The sequence below is a fragment of the Schistocerca nitens genome, chromosome 7, assembly GCF_023898315.1.
Source record: "Schistocerca nitens isolate TAMUIC-IGC-003100 chromosome 7, iqSchNite1.1, whole genome shotgun sequence".
Lineage (NCBI taxonomy): Eukaryota > Metazoa > Arthropoda > Insecta > Orthoptera > Acrididae > Schistocerca > Schistocerca nitens.
Genome location: NC_064620.1, coordinates 455,932,342 through 455,954,719, shown reverse-complemented (window position 1 = coordinate 455,954,719; position 22,378 = coordinate 455,932,342). Strand labels below are relative to the sequence as shown.

At 41.8% G+C, this 22,378-nt stretch overlaps 7 non-coding genes and 1 pseudogene across 7 annotated transcripts; all 8 read right to left on the bottom strand.

Moving 5' to 3' along the window:
• Positions 1 to 1,581: 1,581 nt before the first annotated feature.
• LOC126196728 (U6 spliceosomal RNA) lies at positions 1,582 to 1,688 on the bottom strand. Its single transcript, XR_007539177.1, has one exon. It is a non-coding gene; the product is annotated as a U6 spliceosomal RNA (small nuclear RNA).
• A 2,494-nt stretch (positions 1,689 to 4,182) lies between these two features.
• Positions 4,183 to 4,289, bottom strand: LOC126196727 (U6 spliceosomal RNA). Its single transcript, XR_007539176.1, has one exon. It is a non-coding gene; the product is annotated as a U6 spliceosomal RNA (small nuclear RNA).
• A 2,476-nt stretch (positions 4,290 to 6,765) lies between these two features.
• On the bottom strand, positions 6,766 to 6,872 carry LOC126196726 (U6 spliceosomal RNA). The gene has a single exon (XR_007539175.1). It is a non-coding gene; the product is annotated as a U6 spliceosomal RNA (small nuclear RNA).
• A 2,491-nt stretch (positions 6,873 to 9,363) lies between these two features.
• On the bottom strand, positions 9,364 to 9,470 carry LOC126196725 (U6 spliceosomal RNA). Its single transcript, XR_007539174.1, has one exon. It is a non-coding gene; the product is annotated as a U6 spliceosomal RNA (small nuclear RNA).
• Positions 9,471 to 11,962: 2,492 nt separating this feature from the next.
• Positions 11,963 to 12,058, bottom strand: LOC126196830 (U6 spliceosomal RNA; annotated as a pseudogene).
• A 2,496-nt stretch (positions 12,059 to 14,554) lies between these two features.
• Positions 14,555 to 14,661, bottom strand: LOC126196722 (U6 spliceosomal RNA). Its single transcript, XR_007539173.1, has one exon. It is a non-coding gene; the product is annotated as a U6 spliceosomal RNA (small nuclear RNA).
• Positions 14,662 to 17,231: 2,570 nt separating this feature from the next.
• On the bottom strand, positions 17,232 to 17,338 carry LOC126196721 (U6 spliceosomal RNA). The gene has a single exon (XR_007539172.1). It is a non-coding gene; the product is annotated as a U6 spliceosomal RNA (small nuclear RNA).
• Positions 17,339 to 19,830: 2,492 nt separating this feature from the next.
• Positions 19,831 to 19,937, bottom strand: LOC126196720 (U6 spliceosomal RNA). Its single transcript, XR_007539171.1, has one exon. It is a non-coding gene; the product is annotated as a U6 spliceosomal RNA (small nuclear RNA).
• Between the last annotated feature and the right edge of the window lie 2,441 nt (positions 19,938 to 22,378).

Here is a 22,378-nt window from a genome sequence, read left to right as displayed (position 1 = left end):
CGGACATGTGGTAAGAGAAACCAGGTTAGCATTGTGTTAGTAGCTGTAGTTATGTTCCTGTGAAATGTCAATCAGATGTAATCCAGTTTGGTGAATGTTGTTATTGCAGGAAGAATTGCTAGTGCAAAACAAAGAGTGATAGGTTTAGTATCTGAAAGCAGTTAATAACTGAGTAGCTACTGGTGTCATGTGACACAAACTGGTTTGTGATGTTGCTGTCTGTTCCAAAATCTTGAAGCTTGCTAGTGTTTTGTGTCTTGACTGCCTCTGTATTTGCTTATGTGCTAGAGCTTCTGTGTATGTGACATGATGAATATTGCATGCAGGGTTTGTCCAATCTTTCTGCTAGACACAGGATGAGAGGTGCATCAGCTGTAATTGTGAACAGCATCGACTTGTATGACATTGATGGGATTCAAAGTGCTGTCAAAATAGTAGAGCCTCACATCTAAATACTATATGTTAATATTAGCATACTGGTCTGCTTTCTAAACACTTCAGTGTTGTGGTATTCATTGGCTGACACTTTTGAATTTAATTTAGGTAACTATATGTAGTGGCAGATTGCCAGACATGTTTGTAAAATACTTTGTGTGTCGCACTAGTGAAATTTGTACATGACATGCTGGTGCACCACAGATTTGCTGTAATAGTTGGTTTTTAGGTGAAGGGCAGTGGCTTATTACACAGGCAGATATGCTTCAGTTAAGAATCTGATGAGGTGTCACCTGCAGTCTGTATTATGAGGCTGCAGCTGGACAGCAAGGCCACTAGGAGAGTTACTTGAAACATAATGTTAAATGAACTTCCTGTAAAGGGGTAACTTGCACACTTAATGATTAAAGAGACATCTACCTTCACATGTTTATTTATGCTGCTGAAACAATTATGGCATCAGCTGCAGCCATGAAGATGAATAAAGTTAAATGTTGTGGGTCTGTGTGCAGAAAGTATGTGATAGTGGCATACAGGCACCAGAAGCTTTGTAGGCGTTAGAGAAAAATAAATATTAGGTAATGCAAGCTAATTTTAGAGCGCTAGAGTGTATTTAAGCAGTAGTCTGAGTGAAAGTATGTGAGTGAGAAAGATTTGGAACATGCAGCTATCTTGTGTAAAGTTGATGTCAGGTTTCCAAATGTTGTGTGTGGCAGTAGGTGTGTGTTATGAAATGACGTGATTGAGACAGTAGGAAGAGATGTTGTGCCAGCAGAGTGTGATACTGAGGAAGAGAAGAGGCTTTTGCCTGTGCTAGGCTTAGTCTTAGACTCGCTGTGATTTGTGTCACGTTTGCGAATGAGCTGAAGGGGTGCTAGTGACATGTACTTGTGTCAGTGTAGTTGTGGTTTTGGTGTGCTTGCTGAGTTGTTATTAGAGTGACATTTTAGATGTGCATTGGTGATGTAAGGGATAGGTTTATTGCCAGTTTTATCATGTTCTGTTGTGAATGAAAGAGAGTGGAGGAGAACTGCGTAAATGGTCAGCATAGTTTGTGACAAGTGGGTGCAGATATGAAGCGAAACTTGTGTAGGTGGCTGAGGGTATTAGCAGCTGATGTGAGACATGAGAGAGTGAGATTGCGAAAAAAATGTGGAACGCTTCACGATTTTGCGTGTCATCCTTGCGCAGGGGCCATGCTAATCTTCTCTGTATCGTTCCAATTTTAGTATATGTACCGCCGAAGCGAGTACATTCGAGGAGCCCTCTGAAATTGTATATATAGTTATGGCGTCGCGTCAAACATGGTTCGGCTTGAGACGTAGCTTTACGCAGCTCTGGCGAGGATCACAAGGCCTGCCGAGTGCTAATCTGTGAATTAATTACTGCGAGGTGTCGTTCATAGTAAGTGGCAGCTCTGTCAACTGTATTATTTGGCAGTATTGGATGTAAAACTTAGATCGTAGAGTCGCTTGCTCTCGCAGCATCCACCCAGAGCAGCAGCAGGTTCACACAGCTGCCGCTAGGCAGCAGCAAGACGGGTTGGCACGTATTGTCGCCATGTTCTCACATCGCGAGTTTAGTGTCTCATAGGCATACCTATGAAACACACTTCTCTAATGTGTGGGATAAATGACGCTGATTGGAGCTGGTAGCAGGTCTTGAAGACTCTCAAAACAAGCGAATATTTTTGCGAAACTGTCTTCACTGCTAACACAAATTGCATTACTCTTTCAGTGGTACTTTCTTACGATACTAATCGATTTAATGACAGAGTGCGCATATGCAAGGCAACTTTTAACTCACACATCAAGTACACCACAAGAAGACACAGTCTGTGACCATGTACATTATTGAGTAACTCCTATTCATCCAATGGTGCCAGAAGACAATAGTGACTGCAAAAAGAGACACAGTAGCCTCACGAACCATTAAAACCACCATTCATATTGCACACTTTGAAACACAGCAGTGTAGGCCATTACTAGCGCATGGATGGGTGAATGCGAGTTGTGTGAGATAGTAGTAGGAATGATGGACATAGTTCCGTTTTCAGTACAATACCAGGTGATATATTTGTGTTGATCCAAGATTACACAGGGCAGGTCTACTTGGCAAGAGTGAAACACTGTGATGGAGATGTGTGAATGAGCCTAAAATATTGAGCGGACATGTGGTAAGAGAAACCAGGTTAGCATTGTGTTAGTAGCTGTAGTTATGTTCCTGTGAAATGTCAATCAGATGTAATCCAGTTTGGTGAATGTTGTTATTGCAGGAAGAATTGCTAGTGCAAAACAAAGAGTGATAGGTTTAGTATCTGAAAGCAGTTAATAACTGAGTAGCTACTGGTGTCATGTGACACAAACTGGTTTGTGATGTTGCTGTCTGTTCCAAAATCTTGAAGCTTGCTAGTGTTTTGTGTCTTGACTGCCTCTGTATTTGCTTATGTGCTAGAGCTTCTGTGTATGTGACATGATGAATATTGCATGCAGGGTTTGTCCAATCTTTCTGCTAGACACAGGATGAGAGGTGCATCAGCTGTAATTGTGAACAGCATCGACTTGTATGACATTGATGGGATTCAAAGTGCTGTCAAAATAGTAGAGCCTCACATCTAAATACTATATGTTAATATTAGCATACTGGTCTGCTTTCTAAACACTTCAGTGTTGTGGTATTCATTGGCTGACACTTTTGAATTTAATTTAGGTAACTATATGTAGTGGCAGATTGCCAGACATGTTTGTAAAATACTTTGTGTGTCGCACTAGTGAAATTTGTACATGACATGCTGGTGCACCACAGATTTGCTGTAATAGTTGGTTTTTAGGTGAAGGGCAGTGGCTTATTACACAGGCAGATATGCTTCAGTTAAGAATCTGATGAGGTGTCACCTGCAGCCTGTATTATGAGGCTGCAGCTGGACAGCAAGGCCACTAGGAGAGTTACTTGAAACATAATGTTAAATGAACTTCCTGTAAAGGGGTAACTTGCACACTTAATGATTAAAGAGACATCTACCTTCACATGTTTATTTATGCTGCTGAAACAATTATGGCATCAGCTGCAGCCATGAAGATGAATAAAGTTAAATGTTGTGGGTCTGTGTGCAGAAAGTATGTGATAGTGGCATACAGGCACCAGAAGCTTTGTAGGCGTTAGAGAAAAATAAATATTAGGTAATGCAAGCTAATTTTAGAGCGCTAGAGTGTATTTAAGCAGTAGTCTGAGTGAAAGTATGTGAGTGAGAAAGATTTGGAACATGCAGCTATCTTGTGTAAAGTTGATGTCAGGTTTCCAAATGTTGTGTGTGGCAGTAGGTGTGTGTTATGAAATGACGTGATTGAGACAGTAGGAAGAGATGTTGTGCCAGCAGAGTGTGATACTGAGGAAGAGAAGAGGCTTTTGCCTGTGCTAGGCTTAGTCTTAGACTCGCTGTGATTTGTGTCACGTTTGCGAATGAGCTGAAGGGGTGCTAGTGACATGTACTTGTGTCAGTGTAGTTGTGGTTTTGGTGTGCTTGCTGAGTTGTTATTAGAGTGACATTTTAGATGTGCATTGGTGATGTAAGGGATAGGTTTATTGCCAGTTTTATCATGTTCTGTTGTGAATGAAAGAGAGTGGAGGAGAACTGCGTAAATGGTCAGCATAGTTTGTGACAAGTGGGTGCAGATATGAAGCGAAACTTGTGTAGGTGGCTGAGGGTATTAGCAGCTGATGTGAGACATGAGAGAGTGAGATTGCGAAAAAAATGTGGAACGCTTCACGATTTTGCGTGTCATCCTTGCGCAGGGGCCATGCTAATCTTCTCTGTATCGTTCCAATTTTAGTATATGTACCGCCGAAGCGAGTACATTCGAGGAGCCCTCTGAAATTGTATATATAGTTATGGCGTCGCGTCAAACATGGTTCGGCTTGGACGTAGCTTTACGCAGCTCTGGCGAGGATCACAAGGCCTGCCGAGTGCTAATCTGTGAATTAATTACTGCGAGGTGTCGTTCTTAGTAAGTGGCAGCTCTGTCAACTGTTTTATTTGGCAGTATTGGATGTAAAATTTAGATCGTAGAGTCGCTTGCTCTCGCAGCAGCAGGTTCACACAGCTGCCGCTAGGCGGCAGCAAGACGTGTTGGCACGTATTGTCGCCATGTTCTCACATCGCGAGTTTAGTGTCTCATAGGCATACCTATGAAACACACTTCTCTAATGTGTGGGATAAATGACGCTGATTGGAGCTGGTAGCAGGTCTTGAAGACTCTCAAAACAAGCGAATATTTTTGCGAAACTGTCTTCACTGCTAACACAAATTGCATTACTCTTTCAGTGGTACTTTCTTACGATACTAATCGATTTAATGACAGAGTGCGCATATGCAAGGCAACTTTTAACTCACACATCAAGTACACCACAAGAAGACACAGTCTGTGACCATGTACATTATTGAGTAACTCCTATTCATCCAATGGTGCCAGAAGACAATAGTGACTGCAAAAAGAGACACAGTAGCCTCACGAACCATTAAAACCACCATTCATATTGCACACTTTGAAACACAGCAGTGTAGGCCATTACTAGCGCATGGATGGGTGAATGCGAGTTGTGTGAGATAGTAGTAGGAATGATGGACATAGTTCCGTTTTCAGTACAATACCAGGTGATATATTTGTGTTGATCCAAGATTACACAGGGCAGGTCTACTTGGCAAGAGTGAAACACTGTGATGGAGATGTGTGAATGAGCCTAAAATATTGAGCGGACATGTGGTAAGAGAAACCAGGTTAGCATTGTGTTAGTAGCTGTAGTTATGTTCCTGTGAAATGTCAATCAGATGTAATCCAGTTTGGTGAATGTTGTTATTGCAGGAAGAATTGCTAGTGCAAAACAAAGAGTGATAGGTTTAGTATCTGAAAGCAGTTAATAACTGAGTAGCTACTGGTGTCATGTGACACAAACTGGTTTGTGATGTTGCTGTCTGTTCCAAAATCTTGAAGCTTGCTAGTGTTTTGTGTCTTGACTGCCTCTGTATTTGCTTATGTGCTAGAGCTTCTGTGTATGTGACATGATGAATATTGCATGCAGGGTTTGTCCAATCTTTCTGGTAGACACAGGATGAGAGGTGCATCAGCTGTAATTGTGAACAGCATCGACTTGTATGACATTGATGGGATTCAAAGTGCTGTCAAAATAGTAGAGCCTCACATCTAAATACTATATGTTAATATTAGCATACTGGTCTGCTTTCTAAACACTTCAGTGTTGTGGTATTCATTGGCTGACACTTTTGAATTTAATTAGGTAACTATATGTAGTGGCAGATTGCCAGACATGTTTGTAAAATACTTTGTGTGTCGCACTAGTGAAATTTGTACATGACATGCTGGTGCACCACAGATTTGCTGTAATAGTTGGTTTTTAGGTGAAGGGCAGTGGCTTATTACACAGGCAGATATGCTTCAGTTAAGAATCTGATGAGGTGTCACCTGCAGTCTGTATTATGAGGCTGCAGCTGGACAGCAAGGCCACTAGGAGAGTTACTTGAAACATAATGTTAAATGAACTTCCTGTAAAGGGGTAACTTGCACACTTAATGATTAAAGAGACATCTACCTTCACATGTTTATTTATGCTGCTGAAACAATTATGGCATCAGCTGCAGCCATGAAGATGAATAAAGTTAAATGTTGTGGGTCTGTGTGCAGAAAGTATGTGATAGTGGCATACAGGCACCAGAAGCTTTGTAGGCGTTAGAGAAAAATAAATATTAGGTAATGCAAGCTAATTTTAGAGCGCTAGAGTGTATTTAAGCAGTAGTCTGAGTGAAAGTATGTGAGTGAGAAAGATTTGGAACATGCAGCTATCTTGTGTAAAGTTGATGTCAGGTTTCCAAATGTTGTGTGTGGCAGTACGTGTGTGTTATGAAATGACGTGATTGAGACAGTAGGAAGAGATGTTGTGCCAGCAGAGTGTGATACTGAGGAAGAGAAGAGGCTTTTGCCTGTGCTAGGCTTAGTCTTAGACTCGCTGTGATTTGTGTCACGTTTGCGAATGAGCTGAAGGGGTGCTAGTGACATGTACTTGTGTCAGTGTAGTTGTGGTTTTGGTGTGCTTGCTGAGTTGTTATTAGAGTGACATTTTAGATGTGCATTGGTGATGTAAGGGATAGGTTTATTGCCAGTTTTATCATGTTCTGTTGTGAATGAAAGAGAGTGGAGGAGAACTGCGTAAATGGTCAGCATAGTTTGTGACAAGTGGGTGCAGATATGAAGCGAAACTTGTGTAGGTGGCTGAGGGTATTAGCAGCTGATGTGAGACATGAGAGAGTGAGATTGCGAAAAAAATGTGGAACGCTTCACGATTTTGCGTGTCATCCTTGCGCAGGGGCCATGCTAATCTTCTCTGTATCGTTCCAATTTTAGTATATGTACCGCCGAAGCGAGTACATTCGAGGAGCCCTCTGAAATTGTATATATAGTTATGGCGTCGCGTCAAACATGGTTCGGCTTGGACGTAGCTTTACGCAGCTCTGGCGAGGATCACAAGGCCTGCCGAGTGCTAATCTGTGAATTAATTACTGCGTGGTGTCGTTCTTAGTAAGTGGCAGCTCTGTCAACTGTTTTATTTGGCAGTATTGGATGTAAAACTTAGATCGTAGAGTCGCTTGCTCTCGCAGCATCCACCCAGAGCAGCAGCAGGTTCACACAGCTGCCGCTAGGCGGCAGCAAGACGTGTTGGCACGTATTGTCGCCATGTTCTCACATCGCGAGTTTAGTGTCTCATAGGCATACCTATGAAACACACTTCTCTAATGTGTGGGATAAATGACGCTGATTGGAGCTGGTAGCAGGTCTTGAAGACTCTCAAAACAAGCGAATATTTTTGCGAACTGTCTTCACTGCTAACACAAATTGCATTACTCTTTCAGTGGTACTTTCTTTCGATACTAATCGATTTAATGACAGAGTGCGCATATGCAAGGCAACTTTTAACTCACACATCAAGTACACCACAAGAAGACACAGTCTGTGACCATGTACATTATTGAGTAACTCCTATTCATCCAATGGTGCCAGAAGACAATAGTGACTGCAAAAAGAGACACAGTAGCCTCACGAACCATTAAAACCACCATTCATATTGCACACTTTGAAACACAGCAGTGTAGGCCATTACTAGCGCATGGATGGGTGAATGCGAGTTGTGTGAGATAGTAGTAGGAATGATGGACATAGTTCCGTTTTCAGTACAATACCAGGTGATATATTTGTGTTGATCCAAGATTACACAGGGCAGGTCTACTTGGCAAGAGTGAAACACTGTGATGGAGATGTGTGAATGAGCCTAAAATATTGAGCGGACATGTGGTAAGAGAAACCAGGTTAGCATTGTGTTAGTAGCTGTAGTTATGTTCCTGTGAAATGTCAATCAGATGTAATCCAGTTTGGTGAATGTTGTTATTGCAGGAAGAATTGCTAGTGCAAAACAAAGAGTGATAGGTTTAGTATCTGAAAGCAGTTAATAACTGAGTAGCTACTGGTGTCATGTGACACAAACTGGTTTGTGATGTTGCTGTCTGTTCCAAAATCTTGAAGCTTGCTAGTGTTTTGTGTCTTGACTGCCTCTGTATTTGCTTATGTGCTAGAGCTTCTGTGTATGTGACATGATGAATATTGCATGCAGGGTTTGTCCAATCTTTCTGCTAGACACAGGATGAGAGGTGCATCAGCTGTAATTGTGAACAGCATCGACTTGTATGACATTGATGGGATTCAAAGTGCTGTCAAAATAGTAGAGCCTCACATCTAAATACTATATGTTAATATTAGCATACTGGTCTGCTTTCTAAACACTTCAGTGTTGTGGTATTCATTGGCTGACACTTTTGAATTTAATTAGGTAACTATATGTAGTGGCAGATTGCCAGACATGTTTGTAAAATACTTTGTGTGTCGCACTAGTGAAATTTGTACATGACATGCTGGTGCACCACAGATTTGCTGTAATAGTTGGTTTTTAGGTGAAGGGCAGTGGCTTATTACACAGGCAGATATGCTTCAGTTAAGAATCTGATGAGGTGTCACCTGCAGTCTGTATTATGAGGCTGCAGCTGGACAGCAAGGCCACTAGGAGAGTTACTTGAAACATAATGTTAAATGAACTTCCTGTAAAGGGGTAACTTGCACACTTAATGATTAAAGAGACATCTACCTTCACATGTTTATTTATGCTGCTGAAACAATTATGGCATCAGCTGCAGCCATGAAGATGAATAAAGTTAAATGTTGTGGGTCTGTGTGCAGAAAGTATGTGATAGTGGCATACAGGCACCAGAAGCTTTGTAGGCGTTAGAGAAAAATAAATATTAGGTAATGCAAGCTAATTTTAGAGCGCTAGAGTGTATTTAAGCAGTAGTCTGAGTGAAAGTATGTGAGTGAGAAAGATTTGGAACATGCAGCTATCTTGTGTAAAGTTGATGTCAGGTTTCCAAATGTTGTGTGTGGCAGTAGGTGTGTGTTATGAAATGACGTGATTGAGACAGTAGGAAGAGATGTTGTGCCAGCAGAGTGTGATACTGAGGAAGAGAAGAGGCTTTTGCCTGTGCTAGGCTTAGTCTTAGACTCGCTGTGATTTGTGTCACGTTTGCGAATGAGCTGAAGGGGTGCTAGTGACATGTACTTGTGTCAGTGTAGTTGTGGTTTTGGTGTGCTTGCTGAGTTGTTATTAGAGTGACATTTTAGATGTGCATTGGTGATGTAAGGGATAGGTTTATTGCCAGTTTTATCATGTTCTGTTGTGAATGAAAGAGAGTGGAGGAGAACTGCGTAAATGGTCAGCATAGTTTGTGACAAGTGGGTGCAGATATGAAGCGAAACTTGTGTAGGTGGCTGAGGGTATTAGCAGCTGATGTGAGACATGAGAGAGTGAGATTGCGAAAAAAATGTGGAACGCTTCACGATTTTGCGTGTCATCCTTGCGCAGGGGCCATGCTAATCTTCTCTGTATCGTTCCAATTTTAGTATATGTACCGCCGAAGCGAGTACATTCGAGGAGCCCTCTGAAATTGTATATATAGTTATGGCGTCGCGTCAAACATGGTTCGGCTTGGACGTAGCTTTACGCAGCTCTGGCGAGGATCACAAGGCCTGCCGAGTGCTAATCTGTGAATTAATTACTGCGAGGTGTCGTTCTTAGTAAGTGGCAGCTCTGTCAACTGTTTTATTTGGCAGTATTGGATGTAAAACATAGATCGTAGAGTCGCTTGCTCTCGCAGCATCCACCCAGAGCAGCAGCAGGTTCACACAGCTGCCGCTAGGCAGCAGCAAGACGGGTTGGCACGTATTGTCGCCATGTTCTCACATCGCGAGTTTAGTGTCTCATAGGCATACCTATGAAACACACTTCTCTAATGTGTGGGATAAATGACGCTGATTGGAGCTGGTAGCAGGTCTTGAAGACTCTCAAAACAAGCGAATATTTTTGCGAACTGTCTTCACTGCTAACACAAATTGCCTTACTCTTTCAGTGGTACTTTCTTACGATACTAATCGATTTAATGACAGAGTGCGCATATGCAAGGCAACTTTTAACTCACACATCAAGTACACCACAAGAAGACACAGTCTGTGACCATGTACATTATTGAGTAACTCCTATTCATCCAATGGTGCCAGAAGACAATAGTGACTGCAAAAAGAGACACAGTAGCCTCACGAACCATTAAAACCACCATTCATATTGCACACTTTGAAACACAGCAGTGTAGGCCATTACTAGCGCATGGATGGGTGAATGCGAGTTGTGTGAGATAGTAGTAGGAATGATGGACATAGTTCCGTTTTCAGTACAATACCAGGTGATATATTTGTGTTGATCCAAGATTACACAGGGCAGGTCTACTTGGCAAGAGTGAAACACTGTGATGGAGATGTGTGAATGAGCCTAAAATATTGAGCGGACATGTGGTAAGAGAAACCAGGTTAGCATTGTGTTAGTAGCTGTAGTTATGTTCCTGTGAAATGTCAATCAGATGTAATCCAGTTTGGTGAATGTTGTTTTTGCAGGAAGAATTGCTAGTGCAAAACAAAGAGTGATAGGTTTAGTATCTGAAAGCAGTTAATAACTGAGTAGCTACTGGTGTCATGTGACACAAACTGGTTTGTGATGTTGCTGTCTGTTCCAAAATCTTGAAGCTTGCTAGTGTTTTGTGTCTTGACTGCCTCTGTATTTGCTTATGTGCTAGAGCTTCTGTGTATGTGACATGATGAATATTGCATGCAGGGTTTGTCCAATCTTTCTGCTAGACACAGGATGAGAGGTGCATCAGCTGTAATTGTGAACAGCATCGACTTGTATGACATTGATGGGATTCAAAGTGCTGTCAAAATAGTAGAGCCTCACATCTAAATACTATATGTTAATATTAGCATACTGGTCTGCTTTCTAAACACTTCAGTGTTGTGGTATTCATTGGCTGACACTTTTGAATTTAATTTAGGTAACTATATGTAGTGGCAGATTGCCAGACATGTTTGTAAAATACTTTGTGTGTCGCACTAGTGAAATTTGTACATGACATGCTGGTGCACCACAGATTTGCTGTAATAGTTGGTTTTTAGGTGAAGGGCAGTGGCTTATTACACAGGCAGATATGCTTCAGTTAAGAATCTGATGAGGTGTCACCTGCAGTCTGTATTATGAGGCTGCAGCTGGACAGCAAGGCCACTAGGAGAGTTACTTGAAACATAATGTTAAATGAACTTCCTGTAAAGGGGTAACTTGCACACTTAATGATTAAAGAGACATCTACCTTCACATGTTTATTTATGCTGCTGAAACAATTATGGCATCAGCTGCAGCCATGAAGATGAATAAAGTTAAATGTTGTGGGTCTGTGTGCAGAAAGTATGTGATAGTGGCATACAGGCACCAGAAGCTTTGTAGGCGTTAGAGAAAAATAAATATTAGGTAATGCAAGCTAATTTTAGAGCGCTAGAGTGTATTTAAGCAGTAGTCTGAGTGAAAGTATGTGAGTGAGAAAGATTTGGAACATGCAGCTATCTTGTGTAAAGTTGATGTCAGGTTTCCAAATGTTGTGTGTGGCAGTACGTGTGTGTTATGAAATGACGTGATTGAGACAGTAGGAAGAGATGTTGTGCCAGCAGAGTGTGATACTGAGGAAGAGAAGAGGCTTTTGCCTGTGCTAGGCTTAGTCTTAGACTCGCTGTGATTTGTGTCACGTTTGCGAATGAGCTGAAGGGGTGCTAGTGACATGTACTTGTGTCAGTGTAGTTGTGGTTTTGGTGTGCTTGCTGAGTTGTTATTAGAGTGACATTTTAGATGTGCATTGGTGATGTAAGGGATAGGTTTATTGCCAGTTTTATCATGTTCTGTTGTGAATGAAAGAGAGTGGAGGAGAACTGCGTAAATGGTCAGCATAGTTTGTGACAAGTGGGTGCAGATATGAAGCGAAACTTGTGTAGGTGGCTGAGGGTATTAGCAGCTGATGTGAGACATGAGAGAGTGAGATTGCGAAAAAAATGTGGAACGCTTCACGATTTTGCGTGTCATCCTTGCGCAGGGGCCATGCTAATCTTCTCTGTATCGTTAGTATATGTACCGCCGAAGCGACTACATTCGAGGAGCCCTCTGAAATTGTATATATAGTTATGGCGTCGCGTCAAACATGGTTCGGCTTGGACGTAGCTTTACGCAGCTCTGGCGAGGATCACAAGGCCTGCCGAGTGCTAATCTGTGAATTAATTACTGCGAGGTGTCGTTCTTAGTAAGTGGCAGCTCTGTCAACTGTTTTATTTGGCAGTATTGGATGTAAAACTTAGATCGTAGAGTCGCTTGCTCTCGCAGCATCCACCCAGAGCAGCAGCAGGTTCACACAGCTGCCGCTAGGCGGCAGCAAGACGTGTTGGCACGTATTGTCGCCATGTTCTCACATCGCGAGTTTAGTGTCTCATAGGCATACCTATGAAACACACTTCTCTAATGTGTGGGATAAATGACGCTGATTGGAGCTGGTAGCAGGTCTTGAAGACTCTCAAAACAAGCGAATATTTTTGCGAAACTGTCTTCACTGCTAACACAAATTGCATTACTCTTTCAGTGGTACTTTCTTACGATACTAATCGATTTAATGACAGAGTGCGCATATGCAAGGCAACTTTTAACTCACACATCAAGTACACCACAAGAAGACACAGTCTGTGACCATGTACATTATTGAGTAACTCCTATTCATCCAATGGTGCCAGAAGACAATAGTGACTGCAAAAAGAGACACAGTAGCCTCACGAACCATTAAAACCACCATTCATATTGCACACTTTGAAACACAGCAGTGTAGGCCATTACTAGCGCATGGATGGGTGAATGCGAGTTGTGTGAGATAGTAGTAGGAATGATGGACATAGTTCCGTTTTCAGTACAATACCAGGTGATATATTTGTGTTGATCTAAGATTACACAGGGCAGGTCTACTTGGCAAGAGTGAAACACTGTGATGGAGATGTGTGAATGAGCCTAAAATATTGAGCGGACATGTGGTAAGAGAAACCAGGTTAGCATTGTGTTAGTAGCTGTAGTTATGTTCCTGTGAAATGTCAATCAGATGTAATCCAGTTTGGTGAATGTTGTTATTGCAGGAAGAATTGCTAGTGCAAAACAAAGAGTGATAGGTTTAGTATCTGAAAGCAGTTAATAACTGAGTAGCTACTGGTGTCATGTGACACAAACTGGTTTGTGATGTTGCTGTCTGTTCCAAAATCTTGAAGCTTGCTAGTGTTTTGTGTCTTGACTGCCTCTGTATTTGCTTATGTGCTAGAGCTTCTGTGTATGTGACATGATGAATATTGCATGCAGGGTTTGTCTAATCTTTCTGCTAGACACAGGATGAGAGGTGCATCAGCTGTAATTGTGAACAGCATCGACTTGTATGACATTGATGGGATTCAAAGTGCTGTCAAAATAGTAGAGCCTCACATCTAAATACTATATGTTAATATTAGCATACTGGTCTGCTTTCTAAACACTTCAGTGTTGTGGTATTCATTGGCTGACACTTTTGAATTTAATTTAGGTAACTATATGTAGTGGCAGATTGCCAGACATGTTTGTAAAATACTTTGTGTGTCGCACTAGTGAAATTTGTACATGACATGCTGGTGCACCACAGATTTGCTGTAATAGTTGGTTTTTAGGTGAAGGGCAGTGGCTTATTACACAGGCAGATATGCTTCAGTTAAGAATCTGATGAGGTGTCACCTGCAGTCTGTATTATGAGGCTGCAGGTGGACAGCAAGGCCACTAGGAGAGTTACTTGAAACATAATGTTAAATGAACTTCCTGTAAAGGGGTAACTTGCACACTTAATGATTAAAGAGACATCTACCTTCACATGTTTATTTATGCTGCTGAAACAATTATGGCATCAGCTGCAGCCATGAAGATGAATAAAGTTAAATGTTGTGGGTCTGTGTGCAGAAAGTATGTGATAGTGGCATACAGGCACCAGAAGCTTTGTAGGCGTTAGAGAAAAATAAATATTAGGTAATGCAAGCTAATTTTAGAGCGCTAGAGTGTATTTAAGCAGTAGTCTGAGTGAAAGTATGTGAGTGAGAAAGATTTGGAACATGCAGCTATCTTGTGTAAAGTTGATGTCAGGTTTCCAAATGTTGTGTGTGGCAGTAGGTGTGTGTTATGAAATGACGTGATTGAGACAGTAGGAAGAGATGTTGTGCCAGCAGAGTGTGATACTGAGGAAGAGAAGAGGCTTTTGCCTGTGCTAGGCTTAGTCTTAGACTCGCTGTGATTTGTGTCACGTTTGCGAATGAGCTGAAGGGGTGCTAGTGACATGTACTTGTGTCAGTGTAGTTGTGGTTTTGGTGTGCTTGCTGAGTTGTTATTAGAGTGACATTTTAGATGTGCATTGGTGATGTAAGGGATACGTTTATTGCCAGTTTTATCATGTTCTGTTGTGAATGAAAGAGAGTGGAGGAGAACTGCGTAAATGGACAGCATAGTTTGTGACAAGTGGGTGCAGATATGAAGCGAAACTTGTGTAGGTGGCTGAGGGTATTAGCAGCTGATGTGAGACATGAGAGAGTGAGATTGCGAAAAAAATGTGGAACGCTTCACGATTTTGCGTGTCATCCTTGCGCAGGGGCCATGCTAATCTTCTCTGTATCGTTCCAATTTTAGTATATGTACCGCCGAAGCGAGTACATTCGAGGAGCCCTCTGAAATTGTATATATAGTTATGGCGTCGCGTCAAACATGGTTCGGCTTGGACGTAGCTTTACGCAGCTCTGGCGAGGATCACAAGGCCTGCCGAGTGCTAATCTGTGAATTAATTACTGCGAGGTGTCGTTCTTAGTAAGTGGCAGCTCTGTCAACTGTATTATTTGGCAGTATTGGATGTAAAACTTAGATCGTAGAGTCGCTTGCTCTCGCAGCATCCACCCAGAGCAGCAGCAGGTTCACACAGCTGCCGCTAGGCGGCAGCAAGACGTGTTGGCACGTATTGTCGCCATGTTCTCACATCGCGAGTTTAGTGTCTCATAGGCATACCTATGAAACACACTTCTCTAATGTGTGGGATAAATGACGCTGATTGGAGCTGGTAGCAGGTCTTGAAGACTCTCAAAACAAGCGAATATTTTTGCGAAACTGTCTTCACTGCTAACACAAATTGCATTACTCTTTCAGTGGTACTTTCTTACGATACTAATCGATTTAATGACAGAGTGCGCATATGCAAGGCAACTTTTAACTCACACATCAAGTACACCACAAGAAGACACAGTCTGTGACCATGTACATTATTGAGTAACTCCTATTCATCCAGTGGTGCCAGAAGACAATAGTGACTGCAATAAGAGACACAGTAGCCTCACGAACCATTAAAACCACCATTCATATTGCACACTTTGAAACACAGCAGTGTAGGCCATTACTAGCGCATGGATGGGTGAATGCGAGTTGTGTGAGATAGTAGTAGGAATGATGGACATAGTTCCGTTTTCAGTACAATACCAGGTGATATATTTGTGTTGATCCAAGATTACACAGGGCAGGTCTACTTGGCAAGAGTGAAACACTGTGATGGAGATGTGTGAATGAGCCTAAAATATTGAGCGGACATGTGGTAAGAGAAACCAGGTTAGCATTGTGTTAGTAGCTGTAGTTATGTTCCTGTGAAATGTCAATCAGATGTAATCCAGTTTGGTAAATGTTGTTATTGCAGGAAGAATTGCTAGTGCAAAACAAAGAGTGATAGGTTTAGTATCTGAAAGCAGTTAATAACTGAGTAGCTACTGGTGTCATGTGACACAAACTGGTTTGTGATGTTGCTGTCTGTTCCAAAATCTTGAAGCTTGCTAGTGTTTTGTGTCTTGACTGCCTCTGTATTTGCTTATGTGCTAGAGCTTCTGTGTATGTGACATGATGAATATTGCATGCAGGGTTTGTCCAATCTGTCTGCTAGACACAGGATGAGAGGTGCATCAGCTGTAATTGTGAACAGCATCGACTTGTATGACATTGATGGGATTCAAAGTGCTGTCAAAATAGTAGAGCCTCACATCTAAATACTATATGTTAATATTAGCATACTGGTCTGCTTTCTAAACACTTCAGTGTTGTGGTATTCATTGGCTGACACTTTTGAATTTAATTTAGGTAACTATATGTAGTGGCAGATTGCCAGACATGTTTGTAAAATACTTTGTGTGTCGCACTAGTGAAATTTGTACATGACATGCTGGTGCACCACAGATTTGCTGTAATAGTTGGTTTTTAGGTGAAGGGCAGTGGCTTATTACACAGGCAGATATGCTTCAGTTAAGAATCTGATGAGATGTCACCTGCAGTCTGGTGGTGGTGGTTGTTGGGATGTTTAAGGGGGACTAAACAGCTAAGGTCATCAGTCCCCCACCTGCAGTCTGTATTATGAGGCTGCAGGTGGACAGCAAGGCCACTAGGAGAGTTACTTGAAACATAATGTTAAATGAACTTCCTGTAAAGGGGTAACTTGCACACTTAATGATTAAAGAGACATCTACCTTCACATGTTTATTTATGCTGCTGAAACAATTATGGCATCAGCTGCAGCCATGAAGATGAATAAAGTTAAATGTTGTGGGTCTGTGTGCAGAAAGTATGTGATAGTGGCATACAGGCACCAGAAGCTTTGTAGGCGTTAGAGAAAAATAAATATTAGGTAATGCAAGCTAATTTTAGAGCGCTAGAGTGTATTTAAGCCGTAGTCTGAGTGAAAGTATGTGAGTGAGAAAGATTTGGAACATGCAGCTATCTTGTGTAAAGTTGATGTCAGGTTTCCAAATGTTGTGTGTGGCAGTAGGTGTGTGTTATGAAATGACGTGATTGAGACAGTAGGAAGAGATGTTGTGCCAGCAGAGTGTGATACTGAGGAAGAGAAGAGGCTTTTGCCTGTGCTAGGCTTAGTCTTAGTCTTAGACTCGCTGTGATTTGTGTCACGTTTGCGAATGAGCTGAAGGGGTGCTAGTGACATGTACTTGTGTCAGTGTAGTTGTGGTTTTGGTGTGCTTGCTGAGTTGTTATTAGAGTGACATTTTAGATGTGCATTGGTGATGTAAGGGATAGGTTTATTGCCAGTTTTATCATGTTCTGTTGTGAATGAAAGAGAGTGGAGGAGAACTGCGTAAATGGTCAGCATAGTTTGTGACAAGTGGGTGCAGATATGAAGCGAAACTTGTGTAGGTGGCTGAGGGTATTAGCAGCTGATGTGAGACATGAGAGAGTGAGATTGCGAAAAAAATGTGGAACGCTTCACGATTTTGCGTGTCATCCTTGCGCAGGGGCCATGCTAATCTTCTCTGTATCGTTCCAATTTTAGTATATGTACCGCCGAAGCGAGTACATTCGAAGAGCCCTCTGAAATTGTATATATAGTTATGGCGTCGCGTCAAACATGGTTCGGCTTGGACGTAGCTTTACGCAGCTCTGGCGAGGATCACAAGGCCTGCCGAGTGCTAATCTGTGAATTAATTACTGCGAGGTGTCGTTCTTAGTAAGTGGCAGCTCTGTCAACTGTTTTATTTGGCAGTATTGGATGTAAAACTTAGATCGTAGAGTCGCTTGCTCTCGCAGCATCCACCCACAGCAGCAGCAGGTTCACACAGCTGCCGCTAGGCAGCAGCAAGACGGGTTGGCACGTATTGTCGCCATGTTCTCACATCGCGAGTTTAGTGTCTCATAGGCATACCTATGAAACACACTTCTCTAATGTGTGGGATAAATGACGCTGATTGGAGCTGGTAGCAGGTCTTGAAGACTCTCAAAACAAGCGAATATTTTTGCGAAACTGTCTTCACTGCTAACACAAATTGCCTTACTCTTTCAGTGGTACTTTCTTACGATACTAATCGATTTAATGACAGAGTGCGCATATGCAAGGCAACTTTTAACTCACACATCAAGTACACCACAAGAAGACACAGTCTGTGACCATGTACATTATTGAGTAACTCCTATTCATCCAATGGTGCCAGAAGACAATAGTGACTGCAAAAAGAGACACAGTAGCCTCACGAACCATTAAAACCACCATTCATATTGCACACTTTGAAACACAGCAGTGTAGGCCATTACTAGCGCATGGATGGGTGAATGCGAGTTGTGTGAGATAGTAGTAGGAATGATGGACATAGTTCCGTTTTCAGTACAATACCAGGTGATATATTTGTGTTGATCCAAGATTACACAGGGCAGGTCTACTTGGCAAGAGTGAAACACTGTGATGGAGATGTGTGAATGAGCCTAAAATATTGAGCGGACATGTGGTAAGAGAAACCAGGTTAGCATTGTGTTAGTAGCTGTAGTTATGTTCCTGTGAAATGTCAATCAGATGTAATCCAGTTTGGTGAATGTTGTTATTGCAGGAAGAATTGCTAGTGCAAAACAAAGAGTGATAGGTTTAGTATCTGAAAGCAGTTAATAACTGAGTAGCTACTGGTGTCATGTGACACAAACTGGTTTGTGATGTTGCTGTCTGTTCCAAAATCTTGAAGCTTGCTAGTGTTTTGTGTCTTGACTGCCTCTGTATTTGCTTATGTGCTAGAGCTTCTGTGTATGTGACATGATGAATATTGCATGCAGGGTTTGTCCAATCTTTCTGCTAGACACAGGATGAGAGGTGCATCAGCTGTAATTGTGAACAGCATCGACTTGTATGACATTGATGGGATTCAAAGTGCTGTCAAAATAGTAGAGCCTCACATCTAAATACTATATGTTAATATTAGCATACTGGTCTGCTTTCTAAACACTTCAGTGTTGTGGTATTCATTGGCTGACACTTTTGAATTTAATTAGGTAACTATATGTAGTGGCAGATTGCCAGACATGTTTGTAAAATACTTTGTGTGTCGCACTAGTGAAATTTGTACATGACATGCTGGTGCACCACAGATTTGCTGTAATAGTTGGTTTTTAGGTGAAGGGCAGTGGCTTATTACACAGGCAGATATGCTTCAGTTAAGAATCTGATGAGGTGTCACCTGCAGTCTGTATTATGAGGCTGCAGCTGGACAGCAAGGCCACTAGGAGAGTTACTTGAAACATAATGTTAAATGAACTTCCTGTAAAGGGGTAACTTGCACACTTAATGATTAAAGAGACATCTACCTTCACATGTTTATTTATGCTGCTGAAACAATTATGGCATCAGCTGCAGCCATGAAGATGAATAAAGTTAAATGTTGTGGGTCTGTGTGCAGAAAGTATGTGATAGTGGCATACAGGCACCAGAAGCTTTGTAGGCGTTAGAGAAAAATAAATATTAGGTAATGCAAGCTAATTTTAGAGCGCTAGAGTGTATTTAAGCAGTAGTCTGAGTGAAAGTATGTGAGTGAGAAAGATTTGGAACATGCAGCTATCTTGTGTAAAGTTGATGTCAGGTTTCCAAATGTTGTGTGTGGCAGTACGTGTGTGTTATGAAATGACGTGATTGAGACAGTAGGAAGAGATGTTGTGCCAGCAGAGTGTGATACTGAGGAAGAGAAGAGGCTTTTGCCTGTGCTAGGCTTAGTCTTAGACTCGCTGTGATTTGTGTCACGTTTGCGAATGAGCTGAAGGGGTGCTAGTGACATGTACTTGTGTCAGTGTAGTTGTGGTTTTGGTGTGCTTGCTGAGTTGTTATTAGAGTGACATTTTAGATGTGCATTGGTGATGTAAGGGATAGGTTTATTGCCAGTTTTATCATGTTCTGTTGTGAATGAAAGAGAGTGGAGGAGAACTGCGTAAATGGTCAGCATAGTTTGTGACAAGTGGGTGCAGATATGAAGCGAAACTTGTGTAGGTGGCTGAGGGTATTAGCAGCTGATGTGAGACATGAGAGAGTGAGATTGCGAAAAAAATGTGGAACGCTTCACGATTTTGCGTGTCATCCTTGCGCAGGGGCCATGCTAATCTTCTCTGTATCGTTCCAATTTTAGTATATGTACCGCCGAAGCGAGTACATTCGAGGAGCCCTCTGAAATTGTATATATAGTTATGGCGTCGCGTCAAACATGGTTCGGCTTGGACGTAGCTTTACGCAGCTCTGGCGAGGATCACAAGGCCTGCCGAGTGCTAATCTGTGAATTAATTACTGCGAGGTGTCGTTCTTAGTAAGTGGCAGCTCTGTCAACTGTATTATTTGGCAGTATTGGATGTAAAACTTAGATCGTAGAGTCGCTTGCTCTCGCAGCATCCACCCAGAGCAGCAGCAGGTTCACACAGCTGCCGCTAGGCGGCAGCAAGACGTGTTGGCACGTATTGTCGCCATGTTCTCACATCGCGAGTTTAGTGTCTCATAGGCATACCTATGAAACACACTTCTCTAATGTGTGGGATAAATGACGCTGATTGGAGCTGGTAGCAGGTCTTGAAGACTCTCAAAACAAGCGAATATTTTTGCGAAACTGTCTTCACTGCTAACACAAATTGCATTACTCTTTCAGTGGTACTTTCTTACGATACTAATCGATTTAATGACAGAGTGCGCATATGCAAGGCAACTTTTAACTCACACATCAAGTACACCACAAGAAGACACAGTCTGTGACCATGTACATTATTGAGTAACTCCTATTCATCCAATGGTGCCAGAAGACAATAGTGACTGCAAAAAGAGACACAGTAGCCTCACGAACCATTAAAACCACCATTCATATTGCACACTTTGAAACACAGCAGTGTAGGCCATTACTAGCGCATGGATGGGTGAATGCGAGTTGTGTGAGATAGTAGTAGGAATGATGGACATAGTTCCGTTTTCAGTACAATACCAGGTGATATATTTGTGTTGTCTAAGATTACACAGGGCAGGTCTACTTGGCAAGAGTGAAACACTGTGATGGAGATGTGTGAATGAGCCTAAAATATTGAGCGGACATGTGGTAAGAGAAACCAGGTTAGCATTGTGTTAGTAGCTGTAGTTATGTTCCTGTGAAATGTCAATCAGATGTAATCCAGTTTGGTGAATGTTGTTATTGCAGGAAGAATTGCTAGTGCAAAACAAAGAGTGATAGGTTTAGTATCTGAAAGCAGTTAATAACTGAGTAGCTACTGGTGTCATGTGACACAAACTGGTTTGTGATGTTGCTGTCTGTTCCAAAATCTTGAAGCTTGCTAGTGTTTTGTGTCTTGACTGCCTCTGTATTTGCTTATGTGCTAGAGCTTCTGTGTATGTGACATGATGAATATTGCATGCAGGGTTTGTCTAATCTTTCTGCTAGACACAGGATGAGAGGTGCATCAGCTGTAATTGTGAACAGCATCGACTTGTATGACATTGATGGGATTCAAAGTGCTGTCAAAATAGTAGAGCCTCACATCTAAATACTATATGTTAATATTAGCATACTGGTCTGCTTTCTAAACACTTCAGTGTTGTGGTATTCATTGGCTGACACTTTTGAATTTAATTTAGGTAACTATATGTAGTGGCAGATTGCCAGACATGTTTGTAAAATACTTTGTGTGTCGCACTAGTGAAATTTGTACATGACATGCTGGTGCACCACAGATTTGCTGTAATAGTTGGTTTTTAGGTGAAGGGCAGTGGCTTATTACACAGGCAGATATGCTTCAGTTAAGAATCTGATGAGGTGTCACCTGCAGTCTGTATTATGAGGCTGCAGGTGGACAGCAAGGCCACTAGGAGAGTTACTTGAAACATAATGTTAAATGAACTTCCTGTAAAGGGGTAACTTGCACACTTAATGATTAAAGAGACATCTACCTTCACATGTTTATTTATGCTGCTGAAACAATTATGGCATCAGCTGCAGCCATGAAGATGAATAAAGTTAAATGTTGTGGGTCTGTGTGCAGAAAGTATGTGATAGTGGCATACAGGCACCAGAAGCTTTGTAGGCGTTAGAGAAAAATAAATATTAGGTAATGCAAGCTAATTTTAGAGCGCTAGAGTGTATTTAAGCAGTAGTCTGAGTGAAAGTATGTGAGTGAGAAAGATTTGGAACATGCAGCTATCTTGTGTAAAGTTGATGTCAGGTTTCCAAATGTTGTGTGTGGCAGTAGGTGTGTGTTATGAAATGACGTGATTGAGACAGTAGGAAGAGATGTTGTGCCAGCAGAGTGTGATACTGAGGAAGAGAAGAGGCTTTTGCCTGTGCTAGCCTTAGTCTTAGACTCGCTGTGATTTGTGTCACGTTTGCGAATGAGCTGAAGGGGTGCTAGTGACATGTACTTGTGTCAGTGTGGTTGTGGTTTTGGTGTGCTTGCTGAGTTGTTATTAGAGTGACATTTTAGATGTGCATTGGTGATGTAAGGGATAGGTTTATTGCCAGTTTTATCATGTTCTGTTGTGAATGAAAGAGAGTGGAGGAGAACTGCGTAAATGGTCAGCATAGTTTGTGACAAGTGGGTGCAGATATGAAGCGAAACTTGTGTAGGT